The sequence below is a fragment of the Artibeus jamaicensis genome, unplaced genomic scaffold, assembly GCF_021234435.1.
Source record: "Artibeus jamaicensis isolate MK-2021 breed Jamaican fruit bat unplaced genomic scaffold, CSHL_Jam_final contig_465, whole genome shotgun sequence".
Taxonomy (NCBI): Eukaryota; Metazoa; Chordata; class Mammalia; order Chiroptera; family Phyllostomidae; genus Artibeus; species Artibeus jamaicensis.
This window is the reverse complement of record NW_026521843.1, coordinates 4,449,426-4,455,736: the sequence shown is the minus strand read 5'-3', so window position 1 is coordinate 4,455,736 and position 6,311 is coordinate 4,449,426. Positions and strand designations below refer to the sequence as shown.

Below are 6,311 nucleotides of genomic sequence, written 5' to 3'. Positions count from 1 at the left end.
ATGCACATGTGTGAACAATGATGACTTCGCTATACTAGTCAGTGGGGGCAGTAGACACCATTGAGTGAGCATGTGTACTGTGTGGCCATCACATTCAAAATGACTGAGCCAGTAGAGCAACACATCTGCATCAAATTATGCATTAAGCTTGAACATTCCTCCAAAGAAACTATTCAGATGATTCAAAAGACTGCAGTTATGGGCGACTGGTAATTGGCAGCTTCATCACAATAACACTTGGTCATCACGTCTCATGCAGAGTTTTTTGGTGAAATCAAATCACCAAATTTGGTGACAACAAATCACCCAGGTGATTCAGCCCCCCTACAGCCCAGATTTGGTGCCCTGTGATTTCTGCCCAAGCTAAAATCACCTTTGAAAGGGAAGAGAGTTCAGACCATCAGTGAGATTCAGGAAAATACAACAGGGCAGCTGAGGTCCCAGGGTGCCTACTTTGAAGGGGACTTGAGGCATCACTGTCCAGTGAATGTTTCTTGTGTCCTGTATCTTCTTTGGTAAGTGTCTCCGTTGTTCATGTCACATGGCTGGATGTCACACAGACCTCGTGGTCACAGAGGAAGAAACCTGAACAGCCCGTAAACATATTAAAAGACTCACCACCATTAGTCATTAGGGAAATACAAATTTAAATCACAGAAAACGTCATTTCACACCTAGAAGATTGGCCAACGTGTAAAAGTCGGATGAGAATCTGGGAAACGGGGACTCTTACCCACCACTGATGACGTAGAAAGTGGCGTTTGCTGTTGCCTGCGACAGTTAAACGGAGATGTGAACTACAGCCCAGTCCTTCCATTCCTGATCATGTACTCCAGAAGAACTTTTGCCCATTTATTTCCGTAAGTATATTTATAGGAGCTTATTCATTATGTCAAGAAACTAGAAATAACTGAAACACTGTACTAGAATAGTACCAATCAATACTAGAACATTACAATGGATAGTTGTATAGAATGCAGTGGATATCACAGAGCCAGGGAAACGAATGAGCCACACCTACATTCACCAACAGGAATTCATCTATGTCTGTGCCATTAATTTAAATAATGGTGTTGCCTGAAAGAACTGGGCCACCGACTAATGCATCAGAATCATTCAAATCATTGAAAACTCATCACAGACAAAGCAAAACAGCTGTGTCTTACCTAGGGCCGTTCTGGAAGGTGAGCTACTATGAAGAAAACAGGAAAGGGGTTCACTCGGGATTGTGACTTCCTCTCGGAAGCAGGGAGGGGGCCGCAGAGCTGAAAGTGAGCAGGAGAAACAGCGTATCTGACCAGGACCAGGATGGACAGAAGATTTCTCAGCTCCCAGTCACGTCCTGTCTCCAAACCCAGGTGGTGGGTACGTGGTCTTCAATTTATTATCATAAACTAATCTTCACATACATTTTTAAGACTTTTTAGTATACATTACATACTTCACAAACAAAGAGAATTCCCCTCTACAAAAACAACTACATTGAGCCCTGGCTGGTGTGGCTCAGTGGATCGATCGCTGGCCTGAGAACCACAGGGTCACCGGTTCGATCCCCAGTCAGGGCACATGCCTGGGTGAGGGGCATGTGACAGGCAACCACACACTGATGTTTCTCTCCCCCTCTTTCTCCTTCTCTTCACTTCTATCTAAAAATAAAATGAATAAAACTGTTAAAAACAAATAGACTGAAAAAAGTTTTAAACTCCATGGAAGTTCTGATACGTGACTAGGGCCAGGTGAGGTCTGTTAGTGACTCACTTAACGAGTGTTTTCTCAACACCCGCTCTTCACCGAGTATATCGTGCGCTAGGGATACGGTTATAAACAAGATGGCTGTGTGTCCTCGAGAGAGGGCCCAGGCACCAGACAAGGTGATACCTGCAGAAGTGGATCCTCAGGAGAGAGGATAAGCTAGAAGGCTGGTGAAGATGAGCCTGGAACACGGTTTAGGGGAAGAAAACCCGTGTCACGTTGCGATGTCCTTCGACCAATAAGCCAGGAGGAGACTGAGTGGCTTGCAGTGGGCGGAGACCAGAGCCGGGAAGTAGAAGTCTGGAGACGGACACCAGAGAGAGTGCTCACAGAAGAGTTATCAACATTGGGTAACTATCCATCATCCGGGCCCCGGACAGTGAGCTCGGGACAGAACAACGGAGGCTGTTGCTTCAGAAGAATAAAGCTCCAAACTCGGAACCTGACAGACCTGGGTTTGGACCTCCCTTTTTGCTACCTCTGCAACGCTGGGCAGTCCACTCAACCCCTCTGGGCCTCTATTTTGCTTATCTGTACAATGTCAACAAAAATGCCTGCCGTCCTTATTTCAAAAGTCATCAGTGGGAGCTTTAGTGATTGTCCCGAGGAGACCGTGTGGTGAGGGCAGGAAACACAAGGCATCAGAAGAACCAGTCACTGCGATGAGCAAGTAAAATCAGAAGATCAAACACATGAACTCTTTTCTGCCTCACCTGCTGTCTGGCCTCTTCAATAATTCCAAGGAAGCGCTTTTAAAACCCATCAGTGTCTTGATAGAAATGATTCTGCAAGAGATACAGAGAACTCTATCAGATGAAATTACTGTTACAAAATGGACCCGTGGGGCCTGGGTACAAGATACTGTTACAGGGCGCGGGGGTGAGGGGTGGTCCCAGATACAGGGTCTCTCTCTCACTGTGGATTCTTTAGGAATTCCACCCTGAGGAATTGGGACACTAAATGCCAGAGCTTGGTAAAATGGAAAAAAATTATTTATTCAAAAGTTGTACAGGTTTAGCAAAGTCCCTATAAAACACCCACAAACACGCAGTCCTTCCTTCCCCACTTTGCCCAGTCAGGCCAGTCAGGGGCCCTGTATCTCAAGAAAAAAATAGAAGTCCGCAGCTCGACTAGACTCCCGGTTCCTCCCGGTAATTTTGCTCAGCTGCAGGCCTCCCATGGTCCCCAGCACCATCAGCTGTGTCACTTCTGTGATCCCCAGTTCTCAATCCAAACTCGAGTGGCCCCTTCTCACAGACCCCAGCAAGAGTCCTTTCACCCCTTTCCTTCTCGCATTGTCTCTCCCAAACCACTAAGAAAGAGCTCCACATGTCTGCTGCATCTTGCTTTTCTCCTGCCTAAGCCACGTGGTCCAGAACCCCAAAACCACGTGGTTCAAACCCCCAGTGCTGCCCCTGGGCTTAAATCCCGGCAGGAATCTTCCTCCGCAACTGGCCGCACCGGCCAGCACCCCCGCAGTTTCCAGACCTTCTGGGCTGCCACAGTAAGTCTGGGCAGGCATGGCCCGGTAGCGAGAAGCAAACCACCCCGAGCTCACACAGGTGCTGTAACCAGGGGGAACTGCCTCACAGTTACTTCGCAGGTCGAAGTTTTGTGTACCTTCTGGCTCCTCAGTTCCAGCTGGAAGACTAGGCTGCTGTTATTGATATACAAAACAACCATTTTTGCACAGCAGGTATGAAGCTAGTCTGCAAAATATCTCTCAGTGGCCATGCTTCATATGTCTCTTCCCCCATCCAGACTTATCGGGGTGGGGATATCCTATATTTCTCTATTTCCTGGACACCCCAAATTCTGGACCCTGTTAGAAATTCCTCTTTGCAGGGCCCTGGCTGTACCCTGTTACATTACTACTGACCATACCATGTACCCCTTCTTTAAAGCAATCCCAGAAACAAGCCCTCCTCTAGCCAAAAATTAAAGTGGGAGATGGGAAGAAGATGGGGAGGGGAGGGAGCAACACTTATGGTGTCTTCTCTGTGCCTGGTATTTTGTTAAAGGTTTGGACACACGTGTCCTTTAGCCCTCACAACAGCTCTGCGGCATAGGTATAATCTCCTAATGTAATAGGTGAGAACACTGAGGTTCTTTAGATGCTAAGAAAGCTTCCCCGAGAGGCCACAGTTAGATGAGTCAACCCCGAGGTTCAAACCCCGGCCTGAGTCAAGGCTGGGGTGCCCCTGCTCCATACCACCTGCCACACTGGACCGGAAGGAGCGTGACCAAAGGATTCCACAGCCTGCACCGATTGTAATCACTTACAATTTCATCCTCAATGCTCCCATTTGTAGGAGGAAAGTCTTGCATGTAATTAATTTAAGGATGAGTTTTCCATAAATTATGCTTCAATCTGGTTCAATACATGAATAATTAAGTTTAAAACAGAAAGACTAATGAATTTAATAGTTACCAAATTACTCGATTTTGAAAATCATTGATTTTCTCATTTGCCCACTAAAATTAATTGAACTCATTTACATATACAGATTGCAGTTGCTTATCTTTGAGAATACTTATCTTCCCAGTTTTTCCACCAAAGTTTCAAATCCCGTTTGCAAAAAACTCGATTCTATTTCAGTTATGCTCCATTTGCACGGGAGCCAAAGCCTGTTGCTCTTCTAATTAACACTATTCTGAATATTCCTTTTGTTTGGACACAATGCCCTCGTAACTTAAAGACATTCTCCACCCTGCCAGGCCACTCTGAAAGTGCAGATGGAAATGATCAGAGGGAAACAATTTCTGGTAAATAAGAGAAATAAAAGCAAATAGTCCTGTCACCAAATACACAAAAATTACAAAATACATTTTAACAATTTCTACAACATGATACCCTAACATTATGGCCACGTAATGCTGAATGTTTGTATCTCACGGGATGAGAAGGTATTTTCTGGGATGATAAATGGATGGGAGAAACCCAACAGCATTTGCAAGAAATACAGAACAAGGGGGAGGAGGGATAAATGCAGACAACTGTAATTGAACAACAATAAAATAATTTAAAAAAGAAATACAGAACATAAGAATTTGATGACTTGAAAAACCTTCTAATTCACTAGTTTTCAAAGTGTAGATTTTCAAAATGAAAATCTACAAATTTGCAGGTCACAATTAGCATTTTTTACAATGAAATATAAATTTAATAGAAAACATATAGGAACATCAATTATTGCCTTGTGAAGCTTCTGTTTTAGTTCCATATTTTTGTAAGTGGGTATGTGAGTATGTGAGAGCAAATCAGTGTGTGTGTGTGTGTGTGTGTGTGTGTGTGAGAAAGGTATATGTGTAAGTGCGGCCTGGGTCATGGTCATGATATATTTCGCACTGTAGATCAAGGTCGAACAGTTTGAAAACCACTCATCTAATCAATCCCCTTTGTCCAAAGAGTTTTGAGGAACTGACATTTCAAAGATAGTAAATAATAGACTTTGGCATCAGACAGTTTGGTTCCAATCCTGACAACTTACTTCATCTCCCTAGAGCTCAGCCCTCTCCTTTGTAAAGTACAGATAAAAATAAGTAAAGTCTCACATGCTTGTTTTAAAGAGTAAAAGCGGTCGGGTATGTAAAATGTTTAGCACGGTGCCTGGCACACAATAACACGTAGACACTGGCCATCGTTATTTCCCAGAACTGCTGAAGATCTTCTTCGGCTCTGAGTAAATTTACCTGCTTTCCGTTGTAGCATTGCCTCCGGCCACATAAGGCTCCTCGCTGCGGAGGTTTCGCTGCTTGTCCATTTTCAGCTGCTCCTGCTGTCAGCCAAAGGCCAGGGGCAGAGCTCCGGGGCACAGCACCAAGCAAGGACAACAATCGCCTCCCACCCAGTTCACACCCACAGTGACCTCCCGCCCAGGATTAGATGAGAAGAAACAAAAGGAAGGCACAGGCTTCCATGGACCCCCAACTTACATGACTTTCAGACACAAACGCAGACACAAACGGGGAGATTCTCCATCACCATAGAATTCTTCACGATGCCTTTTTCTATCACACTTGCTTCCTTCGCTGCGGTTTTCTTGGCATGGAGTGGGGAACGGACATCCTAAAAAGCAGACAAACAAACAGATACTGAGCCCAGACGCTGATGAGCCCCGGAATGATGGTTAAGTGTGGCTAAAGCGTGGAGAATATGCAAGAGATTAGATCAAAAACATCGCACGCTGCTTTTGACTTCCAAGGCAAGTTAAGGTTTCTGGGCTTCCCAGTGCAACAATATAAAAATAACAGTTGCTGCCTTCTAACCCTGCCCCGTGCCCAGTGGTGCAGGCTGCCTGGCTACCCTCTGTTTTCCCGAGGGAAAAGTGAAGAGTCAAGAGACTGAGAAACTTTTCTTAAGTGGTGAAGCTAAGATTCACGGCCCTGCTCTCGGGCCCCAGGGCTCATCTCTGCAGACTCTAGCACCTTCTGTGGGTCTAACAGAGCTATAGGAGCCTTTTAAGATGGAAATTGATATGAGGAGACCAGTATTTTCTCTGCCTTCCCCATACACCAATGAGACCTGAGACCGGGCCAAAGCAGGGAGACTGGGAGTC

The 6,311-nt window shown here is 45.3% G+C and overlaps 1 long non-coding RNA gene across 1 annotated transcript; it reads right to left on the bottom strand.

Moving 5' to 3' along the window:
• Nucleotides 1-1,884: 1,884 nt before the first annotated feature.
• LOC128627685 (uncharacterized) lies at nt 1,885-5,534 on the bottom strand. Its single transcript, XR_008391964.1, has 3 exons — nt 5,446-5,534; nt 2,466-2,537; nt 1,885-2,052 (listed from the first exon to the last, which is right to left on the bottom strand). It is a non-coding gene; the product is annotated as an uncharacterized LOC128627685 (long non-coding RNA).
• Between the last annotated feature and the right edge of the window lie 777 nt (nt 5,535-6,311).